The sequence below is a fragment of the Xyrauchen texanus genome, chromosome 33 (genome assembly GCF_025860055.1).
Source record: "Xyrauchen texanus isolate HMW12.3.18 chromosome 33, RBS_HiC_50CHRs, whole genome shotgun sequence".
NCBI lineage: Eukaryota > Metazoa > Chordata > Actinopteri > Cypriniformes > Catostomidae > Xyrauchen > Xyrauchen texanus.
In genome coordinates this window covers 39,785,757-39,806,381 of record NC_068308.1, presented here as the reverse complement: position 1 = coordinate 39,806,381, position 20,625 = coordinate 39,785,757, and the positions used below count along the sequence as shown (strand labels likewise).

General features: G+C 39.5%; 1 pseudogene; it reads left to right on the top strand.

Annotated features, from left to right (window-relative positions):
• LOC127626464 (rho GTPase-activating protein 44-like) overlaps positions 1–18,851 on the top strand; it is a 51,464-nt pseudogene extending 32,613 nt beyond the window's left edge.
• The last annotated feature ends 1,774 nt before the right edge of the window (positions 18,852–20,625 follow it).

Genomic DNA, 20,625 nt, shown 5'->3' with positions numbered 1-20,625 from the left:
TCAAATACATACGTCACATTTCTGCTCCGATTTCTGCTGCTGTAAGCCTCAAATAGCCAAAAACTTTATATCTGCTTAATCTTAGGGTGTTTTTTTAAATATATGCCATTTTTTTTACTTGTCTGTGAGTTTGCTTGTGTGAATAATCCAATGTTATATCTTAGATGTCCAGATTAAAATGTGACATCCAGAAGGAAAAGCATGCTAAACAAATCATCAGAAAATATGTTTTCGACTATTGATGATAAAAGTTTATATACCATTGCAAAGGGGAGGATCTCAGCTTTCTAATGACACCTAGATTGTGTCATTAAATAATGAATCAATGAAATAATGAGGGTGTTGCTTGAACTGAAGATTAGACTGAATGTCTATGGACGAGGCCTAAAATGTGTTAGAGCGCCCCCTAAAGTTCACATCTGTGTATTGTGATTGAATTTGATCTTTTTTTTTGTGCTTTCTGCCATCTAGTGGAGTAAAACAACACTTTTCAAAGTGAAGTTGAGTGAACAGAAATGTACAAAGTTAAGCGTAGAAATTTTGGACAACAAAAAAAATATTATTATTATTATTATTATTATTATTATTATTATTTTTTTTTTATATATATATAATTAGACCAATTTTTTGCAACTAGTCCACAGTATATGTGACTGGTGAGCTTTTAAACTTGAGTGTGAAAAATTGCTTGCGGCAATGCAAATGCACCAGAGTTTAAAGGGATTTTCCAAACAAAGCCTTCCGCAGTATAAAGATAGAAATGACCTAAAATAGCATAAATTCAAGTAACATTAAACGTTTCCCAAAGTCTCAGTGGCATTGATTTGCCAATCATAACAGAGCTGTATCACTCATTTATATTAAGAAGTATCAAAGGACTGGCCTTAGGGAATACCGTGACTTTTCCTGGTGGGCCAGCCACGAAACGGAGCCGAACAGGTGGTGATAAGCTGAAACGGGCAACCGCGTTATGCCGAACGGGCCGCGATATGAAACTTTTGGGATGGTGTCTATGTACAACCCAGGTCTCTTCCCAGTCCGCCCCTGATTATAACAATATAAATGTGTATGTTCATATGTGTATCAGGGTTTGTTTAGAGTTGCGCCATCTGCATCTAAACTGAAGAAGTTGAAAGCGTCGTTAGATTGTGGATTGTTGGATTATCAAGAATATTCTGCAGATCCTCACGCCGTCGCAGGTGAGATTTACCTCTGAAATTAATTTTATTACTATCTCTCGATTGCACCCGATGTGAGCTCAGTGCGTGTGTTTTTGTCGGGCAGGTGCTCTAAAATCATACCTGCGCGAGCTGCCCGAACCTCTGCTGACCTTTGACCTGTATGAAGAGTGGATTCAAGCGTCAAAGTGAGTGAAACTGACAATCGTACAGCTGTTAAGAGATTCACAGATGGTTTGTTTTTATGGTTCGTGTGCCATTATGAGTTTGTTTACTGTAGTGTTGCAGATCAGGACAAGCGTTTGCAAGCGTTATTAACAGTCTGTGAGCAGCTGCCCACAGCAAACAGCAACAACTTCAAGTGAGTATAAACAAGCATCCCATAATCACACAGTGACTTCTGGAAGACATGCATATCTGCTCACCAGCATGGCTGGTCTTAAGGATTTTTAAGTATTTTAGGGACTGTTGAAAGAGGTGTGACTTAAAATGATATTGTTTTTATTTTTCAATTTGTTCCACCAGGTATTTAATCAGATTTCTTGCCAAGCTGAACGAGTATCAGGACTATAATAAAATGACACCAGGAAACATTGCGATAGTCCTGGGGCCAAACCTGCTGTGGGCGCACACTGAGGGGTGAGTGACGACACACTGGCGGGGAACTCAAGGTCGAATTTAACTTACGCCGTTGCCTTTACGCAGTGGTTTGGATTTATACTCCTGCATTGGTGTGTCTGCTAGGCTGGTAATCTGGCATACCGAGCATTTTCCCGGTGGGCCGACGCACTTTGAGGCCGATCAGGTGCGGCTGGCCATCGGGAGAACCAAGCGGGCCGGTGGGTCGGTCACGAAACGGGCCGAATGGGCCGCGATAAGCTATAATGAGAAGCCGCGTTGTGCAGAACGGACCACAAAACGGCGCCGCGATATGCAGAAAAGGACAGCGAACAAATAAATAAATAAATATTAGGCATACTTTCGCTGAAAAAGACCATCAAATTAATTAACTATTAATTAACTACTCCAATGACCAACGCAAAATAGGTGTCGTTTCAAAGGAAATATTACCTTTTAGTGCCAGGCCACAGGGGGGCGCTGAACACGAGTGGAAAAAAATTACATAATAACCACTTGCTTGATCTGCACAAAATATGTGTCGTTTTAAAGCTAAGACTCTTATCTTTACAATGAATATAGCTGATCTGACCTATTCTCAAATAGTGCTTTTAAATTGGCTGATAAAGTAGAACTGTTCCGGTTTCATAATTTGCAAATTTGCGATCGCAACAATCATATTTAGAACCAGTAAAAAGATAAAAAAGATCACACAGCCATGTGTTATATATCTGTGGAAAGCTCTTGATGAGTAGAATACAACGAGCTAATTTGTTTCATTCAGAGACCAAACAACAGTTAGTATTAGCGCGTGAAATCCAAATGTGTAATAAACAGATAATCAGAATTTTCGTCACATTTAGGTTTATTACTTCATGATAAATAAGCGTGATATAGAAAATGAGGTATCGAAACGTAGAGTAGAGGACTCTGAATCAAACAAGCCCACACTCGACGTGCTACGATGAGGATATCCTGAAATGGTGGCTAATCGCTAATAGCATCTCTATAGCAACAGTTTCTCTGGGATCGATTCACTGAAGATTCAGTTCAGATTGCTCCAACCAGTGGTGAAAGTCCTCCATATTTGGGCAGAGAATCATGTCTGTTCAACCACTGTAATAACATATGACCACCAGGAGATGGCGCCAAGTGCATGACACCGATTCAATGATGACTTAAATGGCACAGAATGAAACTCATTCTGTGAAATCTTTCAGTCATTGTTGATGTGTTATTAGTTTGTATGAACAATAATTGTGTGTTATTTGTTTGGAGAGTCTTTCAGACACATGGAGACGTTTTTGCACACTATGAAGTTTATTTTTGTAATGCTAACTTTTTGTAATGCTAACGCTTTGTCGTATCAACACAAAATCAGCTACAGGTGACACGATTGGGAACAAAACAAAAGCCGTTTTTCGGAGCCACCTTATTTACACCCTGAGATATATAATGTCAAATCAGAAAAATAAGAAATAAAAAATGTATTTGAATATTTTTTGTTTTCCTCAGGAATATTACAGAGATGATGACGACGGTCTCACTGCAGATAGTAGGAATCATTGAGCCAATTATCCAGCATGCTGATTGGTTCTTCCCTGGAGGTGAGACATACAGAAGGACCAATGAGACACTCCATAGAGATGTCATTCAGTGTCAATTGTGTTGAGATGCTGCGATTAACGTATTTGTCATGTATCTTCCTGTCACAGAGATTGAGTTTGTAACTGGTAACTATGGCAGCCCCGTCCACACCAATCACAACGCCAACTACAGCTCCATGCCCTCACCCGACATGGACCAATCAGAGCGCAGGCAGCAGGACCAGAGCAGACGACCCCTCAGTGTCGCCACTGACAACATGATGCTGGAGTTCTACAAGAAAGACGGGTACGAACAAAAACACAGTGCGTTCAGTTGTGCATGAGATTCTTCAGTTTCACAGCTCTAATTTGGTTCACCCTGTGAGCGCATGAATCTCACTTAACCAGTCAGGAATGTCATTGAAAGACAGATACTTATTAAAAACAATAATCATAATAGTATTAAATATATATATACTACTAAAAAAATTATATATATATATATACAGGTGAAACTCGAAAAATTAGAATATCGTGCAAAAGTTCATTAATTTCAGTAATTCAACTTAAAAGGTGAAACTAATATATTATATAGACTCATTACAAGCAAAGTAAGATATTTCAAGCCTTTATTTGATATAATTTTGATGATTATGGCTTACAGCTTATGAAAACCCCAAATTCAGAATCTCAGAAAATTAGAATATTGCATGAAATCAATAAAAAAAGGATTTTAAATACAGAAATGTCGGGCCTCTGAAAAGTATAATCATGCATATGTACTCAGTACTTGGTTTGGGCCCCTTTTGCATTAATTACTGCCTCAATGCGGCGTGGCATGGATGCTATCAGCCTGTGGCACTGCTGAGGTGTTATGGAAGACCAAGATGCTTCAATAGCGGCCTTCAGCTCTTCTGCATTGTTTGGTCTCATGTCTCTCATCTTTCTCTTGGCAATGGGACCTTGGTTTCCAAATGAGATGCAAAATTTGCTCTCATCAGAAAAGAGGACTTTGGACCACTGAGCAACAGACCAGTTCTTTTTTTCTTTAGCCCAGGTAAGACGTTTGACATTTGAAGCCCATGTCCAGGACCCGTCTGTGTGTGGTGGCTCTTGATGCAGTAACTCCAGCCTCAGTCCACTCCTTGTGTAGCTCCCCCACACATTTGAATGGCCTTTTCCTGACAATCCTCTCCAGGCTACGGTCATCCCTGCTGCTTGTGCACCTTTTTCTTCCACACTTTTCCCTTCCACTTAACTTTCTATTAATGTGCTTTGATACAGCACTTTGAGAACATCCAACTTCTTTTGCAATTACCTTTTGAGGCTTTCCCTCCTTGTGGAGGGTGTCAATGATGGTTTTCTGCACAACTGTCAGGTCAGCAGTCTTCCCCATGATTGTGAATTCAACTGAACCAGACTGAGAGACCATTTAAAGGCTCAGGAACCCTTTGCAGGTGTTTAGCTGATTAGAGTGTGACACTTTGAGCTACAATACTGAACCTTTTCACAATATTCTAATTTTCTGAGATTCTGAATTTGGGGTTTTCATAAGCTGTAAGCCATAATCATCAAAATGATATCAAATAAAGGCTTGAAATATCTTACTTTGCTTGTAATGAGTCTATATAATATATTAGTTTCACCTTTTAAGTTGAATTACTGAAATTAATGAACTTTTGCACGATATTCTAATTTTTCGAGTTTCACCTGTATATATATGTGTATATTTTATTATTATTATTATTATTATTATTATTATATCTTTATTATTATATGTACAGTGGGGCAAAAAAGTATTTAGTCAGCCACCAATTGTGCAAGTTCTCCCACTTAAAAAGATGAGAGAGGCCTGTAATTTTCATCATAGGTACAATTCAACTATGAGAGACAAAATTAGAAAACAAAAATCCAGAAAATCACATTGTAGGATTTTTAATGAATTTATTTTATATATATGTATATATTATTATTTAAAAAATTATTATAAATATATATATTTTTTTATATATGTATATAATATCATTATTATTATTATTATATATTTTTTTATTATATATATATATATATATATATATATATATATATATATATATATTTATATTTTATTATATATTTTTTATTATATATATATATATATGTATATTTTGTTATAATTATTATATATATTTTACGTAAGAATGTAACACATGTTTGTGTTGTTCTGCTGAAGTGTTTCTTCACTGTATAAACTGTGTGTTGCTCATACAGCTGAAGTGCCACTTACTGCCCCCTGGAGTAAACAGGTGGTACTACAAGCATTTCTCAGGAATCTTCCTTATTACGGTCCGGGGGCATTATGATTAATTGCGTTAATTTTATTAACATGTAATTTTAGTCAAATTAATCGCACTGAATTAACTCGTTAAATCGACAGCCCTAAAAATATATATATATATATATATATATATATATATATATATATATATATATATATATATTTTATATACATATATATATATATATATATATATATTTTATATACATATATGATAAGCCAAGTAAAGTTATTAAAATGTACGTAATCATAAGTCATTAACTGTAATATTATTACAAGAAATTGAAATGTAATGCACTACATTACTTTTTGTACTTATAAAGTAGATTACAGTAATTATTTGTAATTTGCAACACTGATTGAAATATATAATGAGAAATGAAGTTATGACAGTAATGAGGATCTAATGCAATCACTATTTATATAATATTTATATTAGTATTTCTGTGCAAACAAACTTAAAAGTAAAACTTGCTCATCAGTAGTTTGCAGTTGCATGTCTCCCTGTTTGTCATCTCATCTGCTCATGGAAACTGAGTCACTGTCCTCTTGTTGATGGATCTCCATTTCGGCTCTCAGTCTCTGTGTGATCTGACATGGTCTGGGTTTAATGTCTGATGCTTCTGCTTTTATTCCACTAATGCAGCATTAGGAAAATTCAAAGGTAAAGCTTCCTTTCTCGCTGTCTGCTCTGACAGTCTCTGATTTCCTGCGAACCTGCTGATTTCTTTTACACTCAGAAGTTGTGTTGGCATTGTGGTGGGCAGCGGTCGATGTTTGTGTACGTTGTAAAAGAACAGCGCTAGTTGAGTGCATGTGAATTAATGTCAGTTTATTACTTAAAACTCTATAGACCCACAGGTAAATGCGCTTGTGCATTTAAGTTACTTAAAATAACAAAATAAGGCCTCAAAACATTGACGTCTTAAATTAGCGCCCCCTAGAGGTGATGAGGTATAAATACTTATATCAAAATAAAAGTCCTTCACATTGCACATATATGATCATGTCATATATCAAATGAAAGCTCTTATTCTCAGGAATGTGACTGTATAGATTATTTTGTTGCACTAATATCACAGTTCAAAATATTCTCAAAAGAATCACAAAGTGAAATATGTTTTCTGTAAGTCATCAAATACAAACGTCTCATTTATGCACCGATCACCGCTGCTGTCAGCCACAAATAGCTACAAACTTTATATCTGCTTTTATATTATGAAGCTATTTAAAAAATGAGCCATTGTTTACTTGTTTAACATTAGACTGAATGTCTATGGACGAGCACATCTGTGAGGGGTAAAATGTGTTAGAGCGCCCCCTACAGTTCACATCTGTGAGGGGTATAATGTGTTAGAGCGCCCCTACAGTTCACATCTGTGAGGGGTATAATGTGTTAGAGCTCCCTACAGTTCACATCTGTGAGGGGTATAATGTGTTAGAGCCCCTACAGTTCACATCTGTGAGGGGTATAATGTGTTAGAGCCCCCTACAGTTCACATCTGTGAGGGGTAAAATGTGTTAGAGCGCCCTACAGTTCACATCTGTGAGGGGTATAATGTGTTAGAGCCCCCTACAGTTCACATCTGTGAGGGGTATAATGTGTTAGAGCCCCCTACAGTTCACATCTGTGAGGGGTATAATGTGTTAGAGCCCCCTACAGTTCACATCTGTGAGGGGTATAATGTGTTAGAGCGCCCCTACAGTTCACATCTGTGAGGGGTAAAATGTGTTAGAGCGCCCCTACAGTTCACATCTGTGAGGGGTAAAATGTGTTAGAGCCCCCTACAGTTCACATCTGTGAGGGGTATAATGTGTTAGAGCGCCCCTACAGTTCACATCTGTGAGGGGTAAAATGTGTTAGAGCGCCCCTACAGTTCACATCTGTGAGGGGTATAATGTGTTAGAGCGCCCTACAGTTCACATCTGTGAGGGGTATAATGTGTTAGAGCGCCCCTACAGTTCACATCTGTGAGGGGTATAATGTGTTAGAGCCCCCTACAGTTCACATCTGTGAGGGGTATAATGTGTTAGAGCCCCCTACAGTTCACATCTGTGAGGGGTAAAATGTGTTAGAGCCCCTACAGTTCACATCTGTGAGGGGTATAATGTGTTAGAGCGCCCCTACAGTTCACATCTGTGAGGGGTATAATGTGTTAGAGCGCCCCTACAGTTCACATCTGTGAGGGGTAAAATGTGTTAGAGCCTCTACAGTTCACATCTGTGAGGGGTATAATGTGTTAGAGCGCCCCTACAGTTCACATCTGTGAGGGGTATAATGTGTTAGAGCCCCCTACAGTTCACATCTGTGAGGGGTAAAATGTGTTAGAGCGCTCCTACAGTTCACATCTGTGAGGGGTAAAATGTGTTAGAGCCCCTACAGTTCACATCTGTGAGGGGTATAATGTGTTAGAGCGCCCCTACAGTTCACATCTGTGAGGGGTATAATGTGTTAGAGCGCCCCTACAGTTCACATCTGTGAGGGGTAAAATGTGTTAGAGCGCCCCTACAGTTCACATCTGTGAGGGGTATAATGTGTTAGAGCCCCCTACAGTTCACATCTGTGAGGGGTATAATGTGTTAGAGCCCCCTACAGTTCACATCTGTGAGGGGTAAAATGTGTTAGAGCCCCCTACAGTTCACATCTGTGAGGGGTATAATGTGTTAGAGCGCCCCCTACAGTTCACATCTGTGAGGGGTATAATGTGTTAGAGCGCCCCCTACAGTTCACATCTGTGAGGGGTATAATGTGTTAGAGCGCCCCCTACAGTTCACATCTGTACATTGTGATGGAGAAATTATTATGTTTTCTAGTGTTTGCTGCCACCTAGTGGAATAAAATGAGACTTTTCAAAGTGAGGTAGTGTGAACAGAACCGGAATTACATGCTTACAAAATAACGACAACAAATACAATTTTGATAATTCGAGTAATAGTGAAAGACACTTGTTAATAGACGAAGTGCAGATATGCAAATTGGTTGTGTGTGTGTGTGTGTGTGTGTGTGTGTTCTGATTGGCTGTGTGTCTGCCCCGTTGCAGTATGGGAGTGCGAGTGATGGACACTTCCTGGGTGTCTCGGAGAGGCTCTTCGTCGTCTCGTAAGAGTTCGTCGACTCCTCCCAGTATACTGCTACCAGCGCCGCCCTCTGATTCGCCGGACGCTGACCAATCAGGCGATCTCTCCATCTCTCCCTCACAGACTCCACCCCACATCAGTGATAGGACCAGGTAAAAAGTGGGAGCCAATAGAAATCCAGTGCAAAACACATCACATCCAATCAAACGCTGTACGCTGCTGTTGAGCTCATTTCAATTCAGCCAGCTGAGGACATCATGAATATTAATCATTTATACAGCTTATCCATAATTTATGCAGGGCCAAATTACTTAATATTAAATAATTAAAATAATGTTTAAATATTAAAATAAATAATTAAATACAGAATGAAATCATAAAAAATGAATTGTGAAATTGTATAAAATAAATGTCCCTTATTTTTCCTATTAGCTCAAATTTTGCGTCCATTTTTAATTTTAACTCACTAGCCAGTGACGTCAATTTTGAAAGGTAACGCCCCCTGTTATTAAATGACATGCAGATAACCCTAACAATTATTTATTGAGTTATTAAATGAATAATTTCATTGTTTTAGAGGTTTTTTTTTACAGTTTGTTTAAATATTTATTCAGTTATTTAATTTTAATTAATGTAATTAATAAATGTATTAATTGTTGAGTTGGTTGAATTGAAATGAAGTATATCTGAACTATATTTATATGTATATACACTTAAATGCTTTCTTTCCATCAGTGTAAATGTGTGTAGGCTCTTTATATGTCAGTATTTTAAAGGACAAAATGTCAAGATCCATCGACAGCATTTGTGGCACAATGTCGGTTAACACAGAAAATTATTTTAACTCATCTGTAAGGAACAAAATTATAATTCTTAGGTAAATTAATCTAGTTTTAAGAATGTTTAGATATTCTGGTAACACTTTCTATGCAGCTCTTATTTATAATACATTTATAATATCTCATAATACACTTTATAACATGTTATAACTTCTCATAAATAATTATAACTACAGTTATAACACATTATAAGACTTCCCCTATTCATAGTTCTGCTTTAGAGTATAATGTGTTATAAAGACATTATAATGCATTTATGTCTCATAATACACTTTATAACATGTTATAACTTCTCATAAATAATTATAACTACAGTTATAACACGTTATAAGACTTCCCCTATTCATAGTTGTACTTTAGTGTATAATGTGTTATAAAGGCATTATAATGCATTTATCATGTCTCATAATACACTTTATAACATGTTATAACTTCTCATATATAATTATAACTACAGTTATAATACGTTATAAGACTTCCCCTATTCATAGTTGTATTTTACATATAATGTGTTATAAAGGCATTATAATGCATTTATCATGTCTCATAATACACTTTATAATAAGTTATAACTTCTAATAAATAATTATAACTACAGTTGTACAGTAATGTGTGTGTGTGTGTGTGGGAGGGTGTATGTGTGTGTGTGTGTGTGTGTGTGTGTGTGTGTGTGTGGGAGGGTGTATGTGTGTGTGTGTGTGTGTGTGTGTGTGTGTGTGTGTGTGTGTGTGTGTGTGTGTGAGAGAGAGATAGATGGAGTGTGTGTGAGAGTGAGTGCGTGTGTGTATGTGTTTGTTTGTTTGTGTGTGTGTGTATGTGAGTGTGTGTGTGTGTGTGTGTGTGTGTGTGTGTGAGTGTGTGTGATCACCTGTTGCCACATCCAAGCAAAGATGCTGTCAGCTTTCTGAGTGGAAAAATAGTGTCCGGGGGTATTTCTCCCTATTTCATGGTAGCCGGTGCACAAGAGACAATCAGTCTAGTTAGGGTTAACCCCATCCCTAACCCTAAAGGGTCAAAGATGTCCGTCTAGCATGTTCGCATAGAAAAACAATGGAATAACCAGAGGGACACTAAAATGCGTTCATTGTGAATGGCCCTTTACATGAATAATTGTTTTGAACTTTACATAGTGGAGAAAGCAATTCTATCATGCTAATCTCATGTTAGCATGTTTAATATTTACATTTGTGTCTGCACTTTTGAAACTGTGTATTTTAATGTTCATTGGCAGTTTACTTCCATTTAAAGTGCATTACTGCACACTGAGCGCTAATCCACATAACGCCACAAATGTTTTTGATGGAGCTTAACCTTTATAATTAATATTCTGTCATGATTTACTCACCCTCAAGTTGTTCTAAACCCAAATGACAAAAGGAGATGTCATGTGTTATGTTATTCTCAGTCACCATTCACTTTCATAGGTTTGGAACAACATGAGGGTGTGTAAATGGTACCGAATTGTTATTTTTTGGGTGAACTATCCCTTTAAACTCCTGCACTGAATCGTACAGACGCTCCCCGAGTGCAACAATATTCCCCTCTTCTTGATGTCTCAATGTTCAAAATCTTTTCAGCTCTGACGACACATCGTACAATTGCTCGGACTCCTGTTACGTCTGCCCCTCCCCCGAGGAGGAAAGACCGCCCCCTCCTTACCGGTTCTCTTCCTCCTTTTCCTCTCCCTCGTTCTCTCATCCCTCACCCCACCCATACCCTCGAGCACAGCCCTGCGCGCGTCCCGTTGCCCCTGGACCCGAATCCGTTCCGCCCGGTCAGTCTCCTCCCCCACTGTCCACCCGCTGGTCTGTATACAGCCCGCCTCCTTTCCTCCCGTCCTTCTCCTCTCTGGACGTTAACTCTAACCCTAAACTCAGTTCCCTGCACCTACCCAAACAGGGCTCTCTGCCCGCAGACCCGACCCGCTCGCATGTGCCACACGCCGACTCAAACCCACCGCCCGTCTACATCAAACCCCCGCTCGTTCTGCCCCGTCACGACACCTGCCACCCTAACTTTACCCCTCACTCAGCTCCGCCGCCCTGGGCTGCCTGCGTCTGTAACCGAGAGAGGGGACACAGAGTGACTAGGTAACTATTCACTAACTGTTTAATGTTTTCCGTATATTAGACTCATGAACAGAGATGTTAACCAGTTCCAATGATTCCTTCAAGTCTTTATCTGTCACTCTAGGGTTCTTTATAACCTCATTGTGCATTTCTTGACTGGACGGCCACTTCTAGAGAGAGTACCTATAGTACTAAATCATCTCCAATTATAGACAGTTTGTCTAACTGTGGACAGCTGAATATCTAACGGCCACTTCTAGTGAGAGTACCTATAGTACTAAATCATCTCCATTTATAGTTTGTCTAACTGTGGACAGATGAATATCTAACAGCCACTTCTAGTGAGAGTACCTATAGTACTAAATCATCTCCATTTATAGACAGTTTGTCTCACTGTGGACAGATGAATATCTAACGGCCACTTCTAGAGAGAGTACCTATAGTACTAAATCATCTCCATTTATAGACAGTTTGTCTCACTGTGGACAGATGAATATCTAACGGCCACTTCTAGAGAGAGTACCTATAGTACTAAATCATCTCCATTTATAGACAGTTTGTCTAACTGTGGACAGACGAATATCTAACGGCCACTTCTAGAGAGAGTACCTATAGTACTAAATTTATAGACAGTTTGTCTCACTGTGGACAGATGAATATCTAAACTCTTCCAGATAACTTTGCAACCCTTTCCAGCTTTATGCAAAGGAACAGTACTTGATCGTAGGTCATCTGAGATCTCTTGTTCCACATCAGCGGATGCTTCTTGTGAATTGCAACTCAAAACTCAAAATGCTTGAGTGCTTTTTATAAGTCAAAGTAGCTCTAACCCACACCTACAATCTCCTTTCATTAATTGGATGCCAGGTTTGCCAACTCCTGACTCTAATTAGCTTTTGTTGTCATCGTTAGTCTTTGGGGTTCACTTACTTTTCCCAACCCACACTGCGAATGTTTGAATGACCAGATTTTAAGACAAATTCATACATAAATGCAGGTAATTCCAAAGGGTTCACATACTTTTTCTCGCCACTGATATAGTATTTATTTTTATGAATATAGTTCTCGTTTGTCTTGCAGTAAACAAAGAAATATATATCCTGTGATAGTAAACTTATATAAATGTTTTAAATAATCGGAAACATTTTATTTATGGAAGCGCAAAAAAACAACAACACGTTACATATCCCAGATCTTTAATAACCATATTTACTTTTGTGTAATTAAGCCATTATTAACATATGTATTTGTTGTTATTTTAGTTTGTTGCACTATTCTGAAAGGTTGAGGAATACTAAAGAGGTGTGGGCATTACTCCAAAAAATGGATGAGGTTAAGGAGTTGAATTGAGGTCCCAGGTCCGATGTATACATTTAAGGGTTGAAATGAACACTACAGAGCAAGCCAAACATTCAAGAAGTATTCATAGTTTGGAGTTGGATTAGTTTTAATAATTTGCATGTGCATTCAGTGTCATGATTTGATGTGTGTGCACATTTCTGTTGTCAGCACTCAGATGAATAAAGAGCCCTCGCCTGTGATTGGTCAAAGAGGAATTTCGCCAACAGCGCCCTCTGGTGGACAAACACAGTTATCAGACCAGAGTCCGTACACACTGCGAAAAGGTATGTGTCTTTAGTGCGTGCAACTCTATGTACCGCTCTTGTGACATGCTGAAAATCATATAGACTCGTCCCTCAGTTTGTACATTAATGCACTTACAATGCAAGTCTATGGGGCCAGTGTCAGCTCATACAAAGCGAGGGACGTGTCATTTTAACTATAACGTAACTTGTTTTGAACCTGTCATTCTAATTGTGTTTCCATCTCTCTCAGCTTCCAAAAAATTGGTGCCCATCCCTCCCAAGGGTCCATTTTCTCCATCCGGCTGTTTGTCGGATCTATCTCCGGGCCCCTCACCCGTCAGTCTGTCCCCGACGCCCCCCAGCACCCCCTCCTTGTACGGCTTCAGTTACCCTCAGGGAGGCTCCGCCCTCACATCACCAGGACACAGCCACAGTCAGACCCCCACCACGCCCTCTCTTTCCTCCCCATCACTGTTCACGGGCACCCTGCCCAAAGCGCGACCCGCCACGAAACCGCCCCGCCATAGACCAAACCTACCCCCGCCACAGCCTCCGGGTACGTCCGGTTTGAGCCCGCAGACCCTGGAAAACTCCTCAGGCCTGCTGGAGGGGTTATCACCGGGCGAGAGTATGTCTACAGGTAAAGATGTGAACTTTAACGGCACAATTGTACCAAGACAATTGTTACATATTGTCCCAAGACAATTGTTTGGCGTTAAACAGCGCCCCCAAAAATATTCGATCACTTAAGTTACACTTCATGTGTGGATGTCATTGCATTAGATAACAAAAGGTCAAAGAAAGTGTCATTTCGACTCCGCTTTAGTTAATAATGTGTGCTCAAGTAAAAGTCTATTCTTAAAGAGACAGTACAATTGAAGCATTTGTTGTGCATTTCAATGTAAAAACTATTTATGTAAATAAATATGTAACAATGTACGGTATATTAGGGCTGTTGTTTTTCATGTTACCTTAGTGCAATTAATCGTAAAAAAAAAAAATTTGCATTGTCTAACTGTGGACGGATGAATATCTAACGGCCACTTCTAGTGAGAGTACCTATAGTACTAAATCATCTCCATTTATAGACAGTTTGTCTCACTGTGGACGGATGAATATCTAACGGCCACTTCTAGAGAGAGTACCTATAGTACTAAATCATCTCCATTTATAGACAGTTTGTCTCACTGTGGACAGATGAATATCTAACGGCCACTTCTAGTGAGAGTACCTATAGTACTAAATCATCTCCATTTATAGACAGTTTGTCTAACTGTGCACAGATGAATATCTAACGGCCACTTCTAGTGAGAGTACCTATAGTACTAAATCATCTCCATTTATAGACAGTTTGTCTAACTGTGGACAGATGAATATCTAACGGCCACTTCTAGTGAGAGTACCTATAGTACTAAATCATCTCCATTTATAGTCAGTTTGTCTCACTGTGAACAGATGAATATCTAACGGCCACTTCTAGTGAGAGTACCTATAGTACTAAATCATCTCCATTTATAGACAGTTTGTCTAACTGTGGACAGATGAATATCTAACGGCCACTTCTAGTGAGAGTACCTATAGTACTAAATCATCTCCATTTATAGACAGTTTGTCTAACTGTGGACAGATGAATATCTAACGGCCACTTCTAGTGAGAGTACCTATAGTACTAAATCATCTCCATTTATAGACAGTTTGTCTAACTGTGGACGGATGAATATCTAACGGCCACTTCTAGTGAGAGTACCTATAGTACTAAATCATCTCCATTTATAGACAGTTTGTCTAACTGTGGACAGATGAATATCTAACTGGCCACTTCTAGTGAGAGTACCTATAGTACTAAATCATCTCCATTTATAGACAGTTTGTCTCACTGTGGACAGATGAATATCTAACGGCCACTTCTAGTGAGAGTACCTATAGTACTAAATCATCTCCATTTATAGACAGTTTGTCTCACTGTGGACAGATGAATATCTAACAGCCATTTCTAGTGAGAGTACCTATAGTACTAAATCACCTCCATTTATAGACAGTTTGTCTCACTGTGGACAGATGAATATCTAACAGCCATTTCTAGTGAGAGTACCTATAGTACTAAATCATCTCCATTTATAGACAGTTTGTCTCACTGTGGACAGATGAATATCTAACAGCCATTTCTAGTGAGAGTACCTATAGTACTAAATCATCTCCATTTATAGACAGTTTGTCTCACTGTGGACAGATGAATATCTAACAGCCATTTCTAGTGAGAGTACCTATAGTACTAAATCATCTCCATTTATAGACAGTTTGTCTCACTGTGGACAGATGAATATCTAACGGCCACTTCTAGTGAGAGTACCTATAGTACTAAATCATCTCCATTTATAGACAGTTTGTCTCACTGTGCTCAGATGAATATCTAAACTCTGCCAGATAACTTTATAACCCTTTCCAGCTTTATGAAAAAAAAATGCTCGAGTGCTTTTTACAAGTCAAAGTAGCTCTAACCCACACCTACAATCTAGTTTCATTAATTAGATGCCAGGTTTGCCAACTCCTGACTCGACTTAGCTTATATTGACGTCATTAGCCTAGGGGGTTCACATACTTTTTCCAACCCACACTGCGAATTTTTGAATGATGTATTTGTTATGTATGAGAACGTGTGTTATTAGTTAAAACAGATTGTGTTTATTCGTTATTGTAACTTAGATGAGACGTTTTTCTTTTTTTAATGTATATTTTGATATCTACTGAAGTGACTGTAACTCTGAGGTGTACAGCTCTTGCCTTCCTGTTTTCCACTTTTGCTGTTGGTGTTGTTTTACAGCAGTGTAAGGTCATGAGGTCAGTGGGCTTCGGTTCAGAAGGGTAAGCAACAGTGTCTGTGCATAATCTCACCTGACGCCAGCTGTCCTGTATATAAACGCCTCATCCACCCGCTGTATATCATCTGTTTGTGACTGTAATAACATCGCAGCTGTCTGTCCTGCATGGCTCTGATGTCTCGCTTTGATTGACGGTTAGCTCCATCTCCTCCCTTGAGTTTAAACCTACTGTACATGACCTCTGGCATGACCTCCATACCGACCTCTCGGTTCAGTCTTACCACAAACCCACCGAGCCTGAAGTCCCCTGTGTCTCTGTGTCCAGTTTAAGTCCTGAACTTCAGGGTTAATAACAACTACGTGATTGAAAATTCCTACCCGTCTTTTCATACTTGACTGTCTGTGTTTTTACCTCTAGACTGGCTGTGTGATCTGGACATTCCTGTGATAGACGCTGAACTGGACGGCATTCTGGACTGACAGATCTTGCGGGCCGCTCAGGAACTCTGTGTCTCTGGTGGAGTCCGATGAGGAATCGGAGAGCACGGCACTATAACATGGTCCTGTCCTTCACCACATCAATCACTGCTACCGACGGCCCTGTCAGCTGCACTTCATATCAGAGAAACTCAGAGAATATTCAATGTTGCACGGACGACAAACAGCGTATAAAGGAAACGGACAAAACTATAAAAGTGAAACTTTTATCACATCACTGCGTTGTCGTGCTCCCATCCTGTTTGTTTATGCGTTTATAGTTTTTCCATTTTGTCTGTTTTCTATTTGCCTTTGAACTTTGTTTCACTTTGTTTGGGTCGCTGGATCAATTCTAGACCCATGTTTACCCTTAGTGTCTCAACCGTATAACACATTCCAGCTCATCCTGAAGATAAAACATGATGTTGAGACTGATTTGAATGAAGCACCATTCACACTGAGAAGTGACCAGAAGGTCATTGCATTTAATTTGATATTAGAGTTTGGCAATCCGTTGTGCTGCAACAAAGGTGAGAGAACTTTATATTTATGCAAATGAGCGGCAATATGAAGCAGTGACTTTTATGACCTTCGTTAAGGTTCTCTAACATGCATTCTTGCGCACGGGACATGTGCATGGGACACCATGCTAAAAAACACTCGCAGTGTTTCTTGCGCTACCACCGAATGTACCGACTCTTTTAAACTGGTTCTTTTGAATCTACATCGAAAAACACACTGTGTGACGAGTCTAGCCCGATTCCCGAATCAATGACTCTATAGAGCCGGTTCTTTTGAATCCACAGTGTAAATGTGCAGCCTGACCAGTTGTGTCCGATTCCCGAATCAATGACTCTTTAGAGCCGGTTCTTTCGAATCTACTGCGCAAATTGCACAATGCAACCAGTGTAGAGCGATTCCCAAACAAATGACTCTTTTGAATACAGCGCAAAACACATTGTGTGTCCAGTGCAGCCGGATTCCCAAAAATGACTCTTATGAATCGGTTCTTTTGAATCTACAGCTTGAAACAGGCAGCCTGACAAGTGGATTCTGATTCCTGAACAAATGACTCTTATGAACAGTTTCTTTTAAATCTAGAGCACAAAACTTACAGCTCAACCAGTGCAACCCAATTCCCAAATAAATGACTCTTATGAACTGATTCTTTTGAATCTACATCGAGAAAGACTGTGCGACCACTGTAGCCCGATTCCCGAACGAATGACTCTTATGAACTGATTCTTTTGAATCTACAGCGCGAAACAAACAGCAAGAACAGTGTAGCCCAATTCCCGAACGAATTACTCTTATGAACCGATTCTTTTGAATCTACACCGTGAAATAGGCAGCCTGACAAGTGAAGTCTGATTCCCGAACGAATGACTCTTATGAGCCGATTCTTTTGAATCTACACCGTGAAATAGGCAGCCTGACAAGTGAAGTCTGATTCCCGAACGAATGACTCTTATGAACCGATTCTTTTGAATCTACACCGTGAAATAGGCAGCCTGACAAGTGAAGTCTGATTCCCGAACGAATGACTCTTATGAACCGATTCTTTTGAATCTACACAGCTAAACAAACAGCGCTACCTCCCGAACGAATGATTAAATCACTATCAGTGTGAACGGCTGCTGCTTGAATCTTACGAATCCGAATCTTTGTGGTTTAAGACATGTAAACAGGATGAATGAGTGAATCACATCTCAAGTCTGTGACGTATATAATGAAGGCAGATATATTATATAAACATTATAACTGTATGGATTCTGAGATTGTGTGTTTTGGAGCGGATTATAATAACTCTTATATGCTGTAAGTATTAACTGACACAGCGCTGCAAACATGTACATAGAATATAGATCAAACATTTATGAATCTCTCTCTGAATATACAGATATATATGAACTATATTATTTTGCTTCAGGCACTGGTTTATGTAAATGAGTAATACGCCGCAGGTCTCTGGAAACAGGAAGTTCAGGAGCGTTTGCTGAAGAACAGAATTGCAACAGAGATTAAACAATGAAGTAGTCACGAGTTTACCTCTTACAGGACGATTACTGTTGTGTGTGTGTTATATGTGTGTTATATGTGTGTGTGAGTGTGTGTATGCGTGTGTCTGCATGTTTGTGCGTATGTGTGTGTGTGCATATTTGTATGTGTGCTTGTGTGTGTGTGTGCAAGTGTGTGTGTTTGTTGTGAGTATGTGTGTGATGTGTGTGTGATGATTGTGTGTGTACGTGTGTGTGTTTGTTGTGAGTGTGTGTGCATGTGTTAGTGAGTGTGTGTGTTATGTGTGTGTTTTTTGTGAGTGTGTGTGTGATGATTGTGTGTGTGTATGTGCATGTTTGTATGTATGTGTGTGTATGCGTGCGTGTTTGTTTGTTGTGTGTGTGCATGTTTGTGTGTGATGTGTGTGTGCAAGTGTGTGTGTTTGTTGTGAGTGTGTGTGCATGTGTTAGTGTGTGTGTGTGTTATGTGTGTGTTTTTTGTGAGTGTGTGTGTGATGATTGTGTGTGTGTATGTGCATGTTTGTATGTATGTGTGTGTATGCGTGCGTGTTTGTTTGTGTGTGTGATGTGTGTGTGCAAGTGTGTGTGTTTGTTGTGAGTATGTGTGTGATGTGTGTGTGATGATTGTGTGTGTACGTGTGTGTGTTTGTTGTGAGTGTGTGTGTTGTGTGTGTGCATGTGTTAGTGAGTGTGTGTGTTATGTGTATGTGTGTGTTTTTTGTGAGTGTGTGTGTGATGATTGTGTGTGTGTATGTGCATGTTTGTATGTATGTGTGTGTATGCGTATGCGTGTTTGTTTGTTGTGTGTGTGCATGTTTGTGTGTGATGTGTGTGTGCAAGTGTGTGTGTTTGTTGTGAGTGTGTGTGCATGTGTTAGTGTGTGTGTGTATGTGTGTGTTTTTGTGAGTGTGTGTGTGTGTGTGTGATGATTGTGTATGTGTGTGTGCATGTCTGTGTTATATATGTGTATGCGTGTGTGCAAGTGTGTGTGATTGTTGTGAGTGTGTGTGTTATGTGTGTATGTGTGTGTTTTTTGTGAGTGTGTGCATGTGTTAGTGTGTGTGTTTTTGTGGTGAGTGTGTGTGTTTTGTGTGTGCATGTGTTAGTGTTGTGTGTGTTATGTGTGTATGTGTGTGTGCATGTGTTAGTGTGTGTGTTTTTGTTGTGAGTGTGTGTGTGTTTTGTGTGTGCATGTGTTAGTGTTGTGTGTGTGTTTGTTGTGAGTGTATGTGTGTGTGTTTGTGCATGTTTGTGTGTGTGTGTTTTGTTTGTGTGATTGTGTGTGTGAGTGTGTGTGTGTTTGTTTGTTGTGAGTGTGTGTGTGTGTGTGTGATGATTGTGTATGTGTGTGTGTACATGTGTGCGTGTGTGTGCATGTTTGTATGTGTGTGTTTTTGTTTGTGTGATTGTGTATGTGTGTGTGTGTGCATGTTTGTATGTGTGTTTGTGTGTGCATGTTTGTATGTGTGTGTGTGTGTGCATGTTTTGTTTGTGTGTTGTGTGTGTTTGTATGTGTGTGTGTTTGTGTGTGTGTTGTATGTGTTTGTGTGTGTGCGTGTGTGTGTTTGTATGTGTGTGTGTTTGTGTGTGTGCGCGTGTGTGTGTTTGTATGTGTGTGTGTGCGTGTTTGTATGTGTGTTTGTGTGTGTGTGTGCGTGTGTGTGTTTGTATGTGTGTGTGTGTTTGTATGTGTGTGTGTTTGTGTGTGTGCGTGTGTGTGTTTGTATGTGTGTGTGTGTGTGTTGTGTGTGTGTGCGTGTTTGTATGTGTGTTTGTGTGTGTGCGTGTGTGTGTTTGTATGTGTGTGTGTTTGTGTGTGTGTGCGTGTTTGTGTGTGTGTGTTTGTGTGTGTGTGTGTGTGTGTGTGTTTGTATGTGTGTGTGTTTGTGTGTGTGTGTGTGTGTGTGCGTGTGTGTGTTTGTATGTGTGTGTGTTTGTGTGTGTGTGTGTTTGTGTGTGTGTGTGTTTGTGTGTGTGTGTGTTTGTGTGTGTTTGTGTGTGTGTGTGCGTGTGTGTGTTTGTATGTGTGTGTGTGTGTGT